Source organism: Octopus bimaculoides, chromosome 16, assembly GCF_046866305.1.
Source record: "Octopus bimaculoides isolate indiv1 chromosome 16, ASM4686630v1, whole genome shotgun sequence".
In the NCBI taxonomy this organism is placed as follows: Eukaryota; Metazoa; Mollusca; class Cephalopoda; order Octopoda; family Octopodidae; genus Octopus; species Octopus bimaculoides.
Window position 1 is genome coordinate 12,873,328 of NC_142943.1, and position 13,830 is coordinate 12,887,157.

The window sequence follows — 13,830 nt, forward strand, 5'->3', positions numbered from 1 at the left end:
CGTATGTGTGTGTATGATGTGTGCAAGTGCAAGTTGCTCTTTATAGATTTAAGTCTGTGTGTGTGTGTGTGTGTGTGTGTGTGTACATGTGTCCGTTTCTGTGTGTATTTGCACCTGAATTTTGACGTATCTATGCGTGTACGAATATGTGTGTACATATATACGTTTGTGTGTGTACTTCTACTTTCATTTTCATGTATTTCTCTGCGTGTGTGTGTACATGCGTGCGTCTGTGTGTGTGCGTAATGTCTACGTACCTCTTTTTAAAAGTATGCGTGTGTATATGTACACTTCTCAGTGTATTTGTACCTGTAATTAGATGTATTTGCGCGCGCGCGCATGCGTGTGTACATGTGTGTGTATTTCTACATTGATGCATTTGTGCGTGCGAGCGTGTATGTGTGTGTGCCCATTGTGTGCGTTTATGTATGTGAGATGTGTGCATATGTATGTAGCTCGTGCTAGATATATGTCTCTGTGTGTGTATGCGTGTGTGTGTGTGTGTGTTTGTGTGTGTGTGTGTGTGTTTGTGTATGTACGAGTACATATATGCGTCTATGTGAATATATGTATCTGAGTTTAGATGCATTTGTGTGTATGCGTGTTTGTGTGCGCAGGTGTGTGTGTGAATGTATGTGTGTGTGTGTGTGTGTGTGTGTGTGTGTGTGTGTGTGTGTGTGTGTGTGGCGTATGCGATCGTGTGTGTACGTGTGTAACTCTTTGTGTATATGTACCCATATTTAGATATATATGTGAATGTATGTGTACGTGTGTGCGAATGTATGTATGTGTGTATTACATGCCTGCGACTGTATGTGTATGTATACCTCTGTTTAGGTATATTTGCGTGTGTGCATCGATGTACGTGTGTATATGTGTGTGTGTGTGTGTGTGTGTGTGTGTGTGTGTGTGTGTGTGTGCGGGTTTGTGTACGTGTGTGTGTACGTTTGTGTGTGTGTGTGTGTACAACATTGTCTGTGATTCAGAGTCGGTATATATGTGCGTCTATCGTGTTTTGTATGCATGCATGTATGAGTAATTGTTGTTGTCTTTGCGTTCACCACACGCTCCCCCCACACTCCCCCCACACATGCACATGCACACAGACATACTAACACACACACACACACACACACACACACACACATACACGTACGTATGTAGATAGGTGTATGTGTGTGCGCACGTAAGTAGATATTAACAGGGATGCGTCCGTAGATGTGTGTGGACGTGTAGTTATAGCTCTGTGTGTACGTGCGTGTCTGCATATGTGTGTGTGTGTGCGTATGTGAGTGTGTGTGTATGTGTGAATGGCTGTATATATACCTGTGAGCTAGCACATGAGGTGTTGAGCATGTATGTGTTTATGTATATATATGTATATATATGTGCTTGAGCTAATATACTTAGATACCTTTTTCGTTTGTCTTTACGTTCTGAGTTCAAATTCCGCCGAGGTCGACTTTGCCTTTCATCCTTCCGGGGTCGATATATTAAGTACCAGTTGCGTACTGGGGTCGATCTAATCGACTGGCCACCCTTCCCCGAAAAATTTTGCACCTTGTGCCTAGAGTAGAGAAGAATATACTTGGGTACCTATGTGTGTGTGTATAAGTGTGTGTGTGTATGTGTGTAGCTGTGTGTCTGTGTGCGCGTGTGTGTGTGTTTGTGTGCGTGTATGGTCATCATGTGAGTATTTGTACATTTTTCTTTATATAGTTGTGTGTGCATATATGTGTATACGCAATATGCGTTTGTGTATGTGTATGTGATTGCACATTGAGCAAATAAAGCAGATTGTATGTATGTATATATGTTACAGATGCTATGTATGGAAGGATGTATGCGTATGTATGTTATGTGTGTATGTTATATGTGTATGTATTTATGTATGTATGTGTGTGTGTATGTATGTGTTTGAATGTATACATATATATATACGCACCCACACAAATATTTAGAGACTGTTTTCATTGTAAAACTGCAATTTAGCCGCATTCCAGAAAACCCATGGTCAAAGGCACTCCACCTATGACCACAGCCTCCCTTTAGGAGTGCGTAAGACTTCATTATCGGAGTCAGACTTTACATAAGATGGTACAATGTGATTTGCAGATTTCCCTGCTATTTCTAGCGAGGTGAGCGACCGTGTACAATAACCTTTATGACTGTGTATGGACTATGTAGTAGTAGTCGTAGTAGTAGTAGTAGCAGCAGCAGCAGCAATAGTAGTAGTAGTAGTAGTAGTAGTAGTTTTAGTATTAGTAGTAGTAGTAGTAGTAGTAGTAGTAGTTGTTGTTGTTGTTGTTGTAGTAGTAGTTGCAGCAGCAGCAGTAGCAGCAGCAGCAGCAGCAGCAGCAGTAACAGTAGTAGTAGTAGTAGTAGTAGTAGTAGTAGTAGGAACAGCAGCAATTGTAAAACTGGGTTTGTGTGGAAGTGTAGCTTTCTTTCTATTGATATTAGTGTATGCGTAAGGAGGCAAAGCTGACGTTCTGAGTTCAAATTCCGCCGAGGTCGACTTTGCCTTTCATCCTTTCGGGGTCGATAAATTAAGTACCAGTTTCACACTAGGGTCGATGTAATCGACTTAATCCCTTTGACTGTCCTTGTTTGTCCCCTCTATGTTTAGCCCCTTGTGGGTAATAAAGAAATAAGAAACGTTAGCACGCCGGGCTAAATGCTTAGCAGTATTTCGTCTGTCTTTATGTTCCGAGATCAAATTCCACCGCGGTTGACGTTAACTTTCATCTCTCCAGGGGTCGATAAAATCGCTACCAGCTGAGCACTGGTTCCGATATAATCAACTTAAACCTTCCTTCAAAAAAGTGCTGGCCATGTGTCAAAACTTCAAGGCAATATTGGTGTAAGCGCATACAGTAGATGAATATATAGCTATGTGTGTGTGTGTGTGTGTGTGTGTGTGTGTGTGTGTGTGCGTGCGTGTGCGTGTGCGTGTGTGTATGCGTGTGTGTGTGTGCATATATGCATGTGTGTGTGTCTGTGCATAGATCGTCTTCCGTGACATACACGCTGCATATATCCTTTTTGTGAAATATACACAAATATATATATATATATATATATATATATATATATATATATATATATATATATATATATATATATATATATATATATATATATATATATATATATACTTATATATATATTCATATATTTAATTCTAAGTATGTAGAAAGATAGACCAATATTGTATGTATTTATATACACCTACCTACCTACCTACCTACCTACCTACCTACCTACCTACATACATACATACATACATACATACATACATACATGCATACATACATACCCTGCATCTATATTTGTGTTGTGTTTACGTGGATGTCTGAATAAGTGTGTTAGTTGCTCTACATTACACGTGAATACTGAAAATTTGTATGCGTGTGTTTGTGTGTGTGCGCGCGTGCCTACTACAGTGTAGTGTAAGTACAATGAGCAATAAAAATGAACAATACAGAAGGGACAAAGATTAATAAATATGGTATTAGTTTAACGCTTTAGTACGAAGAAAAAGCACCACGACTTTTCGGACGTCTGACCTTCATCAAAAGAGAGGGAGAACAGAAGAGGAAGTGAGGAAGATAAATAATGAAAAACCACAAAGTGGGCAGAAATGTTAGGAACCAGGTGAGAATTTTGATGTATAGAGGTAGTTAGAAGGGAGGAAGAGTTCGTGTGTAGCTGCAGAGAGAGGTGTGTTTCCTTGCCTGCAAGAAGGCTTAAGAAGGAAATGATGCGTGAGGGTGTTTTAGCGTGGTGTATGTATGTATGTAGAGATGTATAAGTGTGGAAGCATAGCGGTGTGCGTAAGTGGAGGTTGCGTGCGCCAGTGTGTTTGGATGTGTATGTTATTGTAAGGATGATATGAAAACGTGTAAGTGCGAAGGTGAAGGCGGATGCGAATACACGGCAAAAAAGGCATTAGAGATGCAATTGTGATGGCAAGAACAATGTGCAACGGGTGATTAGATTGTGTGCAAATGTACGGCAAAATTTCGTAGGAATGTAGCATTTTATTTCAAGAGGAAATTCTTAAACTAAAATATGAAGAAAAGAAAGCAAAAAAGAACAATGTATAACGTGCGTGAAGACAGGAAACGTTACATGAAGTAGTAAAAAATACACACATACACACATACGCACTTACACACATATGTGTGTGCATGTCTGTGTTTGTGTGCGAGTGTATATATATATATATATATATATATATATATATATATATATATTCTTTACTCTCTTTACTCTTTTACTTGTTTCAGTCATTTGACTGTGGCCATGCTGGAGCACCGCCTTTAGTCTAGCAAATCGCCCCCAGGACTTATTCTTTGTAAGCCTAGTACGTATTCTATCGCTCTCTTTTGCCGAATCGCTAAGTTACGGGGACGTAAACACACCAGCATCGGTTGTCAAGCGATGTTAGAGGGACAAACACAGACACACAAACATATACACACACATACATATACATATATATATATATATATATATATATATATATATATATATATATATATATATATATATATATATATATATATACATATATACGAAGGGCTTCTTTCAGTTTCCGTCTACCAAATCCACTCACAAGGCTTTGGTCGGCCCGAGGCTATAGCAGAAGACACTTGGCCAAGGTGCCACGCAGTGGGACTGAACCCGGAACCATGTGGTTCGTAAGCAAGCTACTTACCACACAGTAGCTCCCACGCTTATATGTATCTATCTATCTATCTATCTATCTATCTATCTATCTATCTATCTATCTATCTATCTATCTATCTATCTATCTATATATATATATATATGGGAGAATATACAAATAATAACAACAGACGAGGACAGGTGGTGTAAATAACAAAGGTATATATTAGTATGACGCTCGGGAATACGGAAAGTCTTTGACGTTTCGAGCTACGCTCTTCAACAGAAAGAATACGGAGACCAGGAGAAAAACACGGAGAAAAAAAATTGAATAGTGTTCAGTCAACGGTCAATCATAATAATAGGTACGTGAAAGTATAAACATATGTATATTTACATGTGTAAGTTTATATCGATATGTACACGTATATTAGGCGTGTATGTGTGACTTTGTTTAAGCTGACATGTGTAACAATCGTTGATTCGGTAAAATTTACACCAATAAAATAAGTACCAGACATGATTCAGTACCGGGGGTCTATAAGATCGACTAAAAATATTTCTTGAAGATGATGCCTCAGTTTGGCCGCGGCCCAATGGCTTTAACCAAAAAAGAAATAAAGAAACATTTTCTACCAAAGTTCTTATCTCATTTTTCTTCTCTCCTTCCCCCACCTCTCTCTTTCTCTCTTATTCACAGTCTTTCTCTCTTCTTTCTATCTTTCTTTCTTTCTTTCTTTCTTTCTTTCTTTCTTTCTTTCTTTCTTTCTTTCTTTCTTTCTTTCTTTCTCTTTGATTCCCACACTCCCCTCTACGTGGTCAGACAAGTAGAGTCGTGACAGCGCTTGGCGAATAAAAAATGAGAATTTACCGCCAAATTAACGAGATTGACTGAGAAAGGCGGCATAGATCTGGCCAGTGGTCAAAGACATAAAACGGACCGCTAACTGATCAATTCACGCCTGTTCTGAGCCGATAGGAACGGAGCGGGGCGTCTACTGGAGAGGCTCGCGGCACGGGAGGGAGAGTACGTCTGAGAAAAGGAGAAGAGGAGAAGAAGAATGAGCGGGAAAATGGAAGAGAGTGTTTGTCATTTTTGCATTCGTTGTTGTAACTGTAGATTTTGTTTGTTTGTTTGTTTGTTGTTGTTGTTGTTGTTGTTTTGTCCCGGGATTTGAAGGGTCACTTCAACAGTGCCATTACGATAATTGCTCCTGCTTGGTCCCGTTCCTTGTCGGCTGGCAAGAAGGTTCAATGTCCAGGCGTGTGTGACGAACAATGGCGAAAAAGCGACAGATATGTTGGAAGCATGGGAGATGATGCTTGTTGTTGTTGTGGTGGTGGTGGGGTTGGAGCTGGTGATTCTGGTGGTGGTAGTGGTGGTGGTGGTGGTGGTGGGGTTTATGGCAAACTAAGCGAGCTCTGTCAATGGTGAAGGAAGAAGTGTGGGGGAGGGGAATGAAAGAATAAAGGAGAAAAAGAGAAGGGTGAGCTGGTGAGACGGAAAGGGAAGGAGATTGATAGATAGGGAGATAGAGAGCGAGTTACAGAAAAAAAGGGAGACAGTGAGTGAGGGTGAGCGTGAAGAGTGAGAAAAGGAAAGGAAGTAGAGGAGGAGGAAGAGGAGGAGATGTGCAGAGGAAGGAAAAAGAAAGACAGACAGAAGAAAAGAAACGAAAGACAAAAAGAAGAAAAAGATGATGATGATGGTGATGATGATGATGACGATGATGATGACAATGATGATGATGCTGACGATGATGATGATGATGATGATGATGATGATGATGATGATCACGGTGACGATGATGACGAAGAAGAAAAAGAAGGTAAAAAAAGGCGATGATGATGATGATGATGATAAAGAAGAGGAAATGCAAGAGGTGGTGGTGATGGTGGAGGAGGAGGAGGAGGAGGATGAGGAGTAAGGTGGTGGAGGAGGCGGATTGAGGTGATAAGGGGACGATGATGAAGAAGAACGCATCAACAAAGACAGAAGCAAAAGTAACAACAATAAATGACGTAACTACAATAACAACAACAACGACAACAATAACAACGACGACGACGAACGAGACGCTTCCACGAGGTTGCCCGAATTGCTGGATGCCGAACCCAAATCGCCCTCGAATTACATTCTAATGTTTTCTTCTTTTTTTTTTTTTTTAATGGGCAAACACTTTAAGTAATGTATGTGCTGACAATGCTGAGGATAAGACGGGATAACCAAGGCCAGAATTGCGTTCTAATGTCTGTTTATCTATTTATTTTTGTATAAATCTAATAGCTCTGGCTAAGGGAGATAAAGTCGGATATAACTGACGTGCTGATGACGGCTACAAAGCCAGAAACACGAATATACGACTGTCCTGTTATACACCTGTCCCGTTTCTTTCCTTAATGGCATTACAACTTTGGAGAATTGTTCAGCTTTGAGATCACCTTCCTTTCCCAAGTGGGACTGGTTGGTCATTGGGTAATTATGGCATATCTTCCAGAGGCGGAGATTATTTTAATAAATTAAGAATTCATGTTGTATGGTATTTGGTATACTTGCATTTGTTTACTAGAGGACACGCTGGTCGTGAGGTTCTTTTACGCAGCCATCTGCCATCTCAGTTTCCCAGGTCTTGCAATAAGTTTTAAACCAAAATCAGGCAAAAAAAAAAAAAATCAGTACAAGAATCTCAAACGCGCGTTAATAGATATAGTTATAGAAGAAACTATGAATTAAGTAAATTTAGCTTTGTGCAAACATAATGCTTTAAACACACTGCAATAACTACGTATTTTTTTGGAAATCTATGATTATTTTCTTTTTATTATATGAGAAGGGAAACCTTTACCGAAATATTATGTGTTAATTAAACAACCTATGCAATATATATAATATCTTTTCTGTTTGTTTCCATTTATTGACACTATCGTATATATTTTACCCTGCTTTCACCTTCATAGTACTCAGAGTTTTCTATTTACAAACATTTGAGTCATTGCAATACTTCTGGCAAATTGCAATTTGCTTTAAAAAGAAAATTTATATATTTCCACATCTTCAATTCATTCACTTTCTCGTACACTCACGGAAAGAAAAAAAAAAAAAAAGAAAACATGAAAAATAAAAAAAAAAGGAAAGAACTAGGAGTGGCTGACCAACTTTTCGCTATTGAATATTTAGAAATCGTTATTTGTTCTGTCTTAATAATAATAATAATAATAATAATAATAATAATAATAATAATAATAATAATAATAATAATAATAATAACAATAACAATAACAACCACAACAATAACACCACTACCACAACCACCACCACCACCACCACAATCACCACCACCAACAACAACAAGAACAATAACAACAACAATAATAATAATAATAATAATAATAATAATAATAATAATAATAATAATAATAATAATAAGAAGAAGAAGAAGAAGAAGAAGAAGAAGAAGAAGAAGAAGAAAGACGGAGCCAGCAGGAACAATAGAATTAAGGACATGACTTGCAGCAAAAGAATTCTCTACAGTGACATCCCAGTGTAAACAAAGAGTGTCTCTTAATCCAAGGACATAAAGTTCTACCATCTGGTCTTTTGGTGTCTGTACAAGAGAAACCAACCGATTCCAGAATAGAAGTATTGATTGAGGCAAATGGCCACTTCTCATTTGGAATGTAACAAAATATCAGAAATATTATTTATAGGATTGCATTCTGACTGTTTAACTGTTTATGTTGGATGTACCGTTGTAGTGGATTAGAGATATTACTTTGTGAGGTAGGTACGAGGTCCGTATATAGTGTAGATGGCGAGAGAGAGAGAGAGAGAGAGAGAGAGAGAGAGAGAGAGGGAGAGAGAGAGAGAGAGAGAGAAAGGAAGAATGAGGAGGAGGGGGAGGAGGGAAGGGGAGATCGAGGGAGAGGGGTGGGAAGGGGAGAGAGGTGGGAAGGGGAGAGAGGTGGGAAGGGGAGAGAGGTGGGAAGGGGAGAGAGGTGGGAAGGGGAGAGAAGATGAGGAGGTGAAACAGATGAGGAGAGAGAGGGCGGAGAGAGAAAAGTAGAGGAGAGGAGAGGAAGAGAGAGGTATAGAGAGAAGAGGGAATTGAGAGAAAGAGAGAGACCGAGAGAGAGGAAAGAAAGAGAGATGGAGTGGAAAGAGAAGAGAGAGAGAGAGGAAAGAGAAGAGAGAGAGAGAGAGACAGGAAAGAGAAGAGAGAGAGAGAGACAGGAAAGAGAAGAGAGAGAGAGAGAGAGAGACAGAAAAGAGAAGAGAGAGAGGTTAGAGGGAAGAGAAAAGAAAGAAAGGTAGAGAGAGTGAGAAACAAAGAGAGAGAAGAAAAAAGAAGAGAAGAGGGAGGAAGATGGGAGGAGAGGCGAGAAAGGGAGAGGCGGAGAGGAGAAAGAGGCTGGAGAGAGAGGAGAGAAAAGTAGAGGGGCGGAATAGGGAGAAAGAAGTGTTGAGGGTGAGAGAGAGAGGTGTAGAAGGAAGAGGAAATAGAGAGAGATGTAGAAGGAAGAGGAAATAGAGAGAGACGGAGAGAGAGAGGGCGGGAAGAGAGAGGAAAGAGAAGAGAAGAGAGACAGAAGAGAGAAAAAGGAGAAAAGGAGGGGAAATAGGAGCAAAGAGAGAGGAAGAGGGGTGGAGAGAGAGAGAAGAGGAGAGAAAAGGGAAAGAGAAGGGGGGAGAGAGGAAGAGGGAAGTGGAGAGGTGGAGTAGGAGATCAATTTAGAGTCAGTCTTTCTTCTGCTGAAAGAATGGAGTTGAACATCATGGGATTTGAACTCAGGACGTCGAGCGAACGAGAAGACTCCTGCGTGGTGCCCGATTTGCTGGAAATAGCAACGACATCTCTCACAGAACATCGTAGTCGTCATTGTCGTTGTCATCGTCATCGTCATCTTCACCATTTATCATCGTCATCATCGTCATCGTCGTCGTCATCATCATCATCCCCACCACCACCACTACTACAACGAGGACGACGATGACGACGACGACGACGTTCAACATCACCACCACCACCACCACAACCACCACCACCACCACCACCACCACACCACTACCACCACAAGCAACAGCAACGATACGCTACCATCGACATCATCACTAGAACCACCATTAGCAACGACACCTATAACATCAACAACAACAACAGAGTTGTTATGTAATGACAGAAGTAGTTCTAATAAAGCCACATAACCAGAAAAGATGGCTTCTACATGGCTGGTCAATGTGCTAGAAATGACAGCATAGACCCTGTCTGACCACGTTCTCCTGTGATTAAAGTATGTCTCATTGGTCGATGTGGTTATCTTTTATCTTTTCTTGACGCACTGTTTAAAGTGGAGAGGAGACGGTCGCGGTTGGAATGTCTTTGATCATTGCAGGCAAGAGCGTCAGCGGTAATTACATTTTCGACAACATTGATAACAACAACAACGACAACAAAAACAACAACAACAACAGCAACAACAACAACAGCAGCAGCAGCAACAACATTAACAACAAGAGAAGCAAAAACAACAAAAGCAGCAACAACAACAACAATTACCAAAAAAACCCAAAGCAACAGCAACAACAAAAGGAGGAGGAGGAGGAGGAAGAGGAGGGAAGAACAGCAACAACAATAATTAACACAGTGATAATGCTAAAAACCAACAACAACAACAACTGCACCAGCGGTGGAAGCTGTTACAGTAAGAATACCCTGAACAGTAAAAACAACAACAACGATATAAACCACGAAAATGAATCCATTGAGAACAACAATTAACAGCAGCAACAGCGATATTAACAACAATTGATAATAATAATAATAATAATAATAATAATAATAATAATAATAATAATAATAATAATAATAATAATGATGATAATGACATTAGCACCAACAAGGACAGCAGCAACAACGACAAGAACAATGTTGATATCAACAACAAAAGCAACAAGAACGGCGCTATTAGCAACAGCAATAAGAACAACGGCGGCGTTAGCAACAATAGCACTTAACAAAGGCAACGGCAACAACAGCAGCAGCAGCAGCAGCAACAACAATAACAACAACAGCGACGACGACGACGATAAACATATTAGCTGCAGCAGCAACAACAACAATAACAAGAATTAATGGTAATGGAAAGCCTAATCAATATGGAGGTTATAGTGTGAAGTCATGGGTCAAAGACGAGGAAATATGGCAGCCGGGGTCGGCCATTGGCTGCTTTTTGGCTTTCTTGAAATTCCTCTTCTCCACAGAGAACCGGGTACAATGATTCAGGACGAAACAATTTATACGGGTAGCTGAAGATGTGCAGGATTGGACAAGGGGTGAAGCAGGGTGACAGGAGGCAGTTTAGGCTGTCTTCGAGGGTGTCACTTGGGGTGACTGGTTAGTTTAGAAACACATGGATGCGCATGCAAGCACATACACACACACATACATACGTACACACACACGTACATACATACATACACGCACACACACACACACACGTACATACATACGTACACGCACACACGTATGCATGTACATACGCACATTCACACACATACACGTGTGCATGCAGACACACACACACACGCACGCACTTCCACGCACATATACACGCATACATAGATATGTATGCAAACATTCGCACTCACACATACCCACATACATTTACACACATGCACATACACAGATGCATACTCACATACACACATGCACCCCAACACATACATGCACACACATATATACATGCGTACCCACATACATTTACACACATGCACATGCAGAGATGCATACACACATACACACATGCACCCCAACACATACATGCACACACATATATACACACATACGCTCATACATTTACAAACACAGACGCATGCACTTCCAAAAAAACATGCATACACATACACACAGAATATGTCTGAATACTGTGCATTTGCGTGGTCGAACTGTTAGGGAGTTCTCTTAAGAATCAAGAGGACTTGGTTTCGATTCCACTGCCTGTCAACTCCGATATGTAGTTTCTTTTTTACTATAGCTTCGGACCGACTCATGTCTTGAGAGTGAAATTGGGTTAACGGAAAGCGGAAGGCCTTAAAATGGGTTGTACAAAGGGCCAACCCCGTAACAACATGTGTCATGCTGATTCCACAACAAAATGACCTTGAGAGAACACGTGTCTGTGGAATACGCAGCCAGCCACTTAAATGCTAATTCGATGACTAAGTACTACAATTGATGGAACAACAAAATACACATGTCGAAACTGACGGAGACCCATTTATGCATATCTATCTATCTATCTATCTATCTGTCTGTCTGTCTTTCTGCCTATCTCTCTCTCTCTCTCTCTCTCTCTCTATCTACCTACCTATCTCTCTATCTATCTATCTATCTATATCTCTATCTATCTATCTAACTCTCTCTCTCTCTCTCTCTCTCTCTCTCTCTCTCTCTATCTACCTGTCTATCTATCTCCCTATCTACCTATCTACACATGCGCGCGCGTGCTCATACACATACAAGTACATACAAACACAAAATTTAAATTAGAAGATTACTATTTTTAAATCTCACAACATGAGATATTCAGCAACAGTACTTTGTAGTAAAGATTGTTTGTCAACATAACATGGCAGTCCTGGTTTAGGACTAACGTTGCTGTAATTTAGCCCCAGGAGACATCGTCTCCAGCTGTGTCCGTACATTTTCGAACAAGGGGTGCTTGATTCCCTTGTTCAAAAATGTAAGGACACAGATCGTGTCGTATAGCCAGCTGGAGACGATGTCTCCTGGGGCTAAATTACAGCAACGTTAGTCCAAAACCAGGACTGCCATGTTATGCTAGCAAACAATCTTTACTACAAAATTTAAAGTTACTTAAGTTCGTAGGCGAGGTTTCAGGCTCTGGACTTCGGATGTTGAACTTAGTGCTCCAAACTGGGCGGCAGTTGCTCGTTCCATGACTATTGCATGGTTAAATGTTATGTATAAACTGTAAACTGTTTCTTATAATATGTTTCCGGAAGATCTTTTTGAAACAAACGACATGGTGACTAATGAGCCGATAGGGGAGACAGAACAAAGTCTGGAGGTGTGCTGAAAAGCTCACCCTTAACAAACCTGCCTTTAAGTAGCATTGCTGAAGTTTATTGATATTATGTCAAAACTTTAAGAACGGGCTTGAGTTTCTTTCTCATGAATGAATATTAGAGTCATTACTCCATACCAAAGTTCTACTTGATTTTAAAAGATTGCCAACAACCGACAGGAACCGAAGTTACCATTATAAACAACTAACAGACTCAGGTTATCAAAGCTGATAGTTCGTCTGTAATGCCGATCGTTTTGGCAGTGAACCGTTTGTTAGCACTGTAGTGGAAATACCAAGGTAGTAAGTCAGGATTTGCAGACGAAGCAAAATTGATTTCATTTACTCCATCTTTGATGATGAGCGTAAGTTGTATTGAGATAATGTTCACAGCACCGGGACAGTTAGAACTGGTCGCACCATTCTCACAGGACATAAGGAATAGAATTTGTTCAGGATAACCGTCGATATTTACTAATTAGCCGAATAAAGATTGTCGACTTGTCGAGGAATATGGATACCAATGGTCTATTTCTAACAACGAATGCTCTTAATATATCGGAATTGACGAGAATATTGCATATGTCGGTGTTGTGAGAAACCTAGAATGACCAAAGAATATTTCAGCAGACATCGAAAGATATGGTAGTGAAAGCCTCCACTAAGAGGCCACATTATAAACATATTTGTAGTGTCAGTGCAAGTATCAATATTTCTGATTCTAAAGAGTATACCTAAAGAAGTCGGCAAATTGTACAACGAGATTAGGTAAATTCTAACTGGCACTGGTAACAGCTTACCGTAAATCCAAGGCGGCCTCTGAAAGCAGATTCGAATCACTCAGACAATACACGTAGAATACTAAAGGGAGACAGGAGCGCATCGAATGTGTACTTAATAAGAAGGTAAATAATATTTTGAGAAATGGCAAACTCCGGAGTAGATACTCTCAGTGTACAGTTGTTTTGCGTGCATAAAGAGTAATGGAACACACACAGACACATACATGCACACACACACACACACACACATTTATCTGTAAAATACCAAACACATTCGACGATTCCAAAA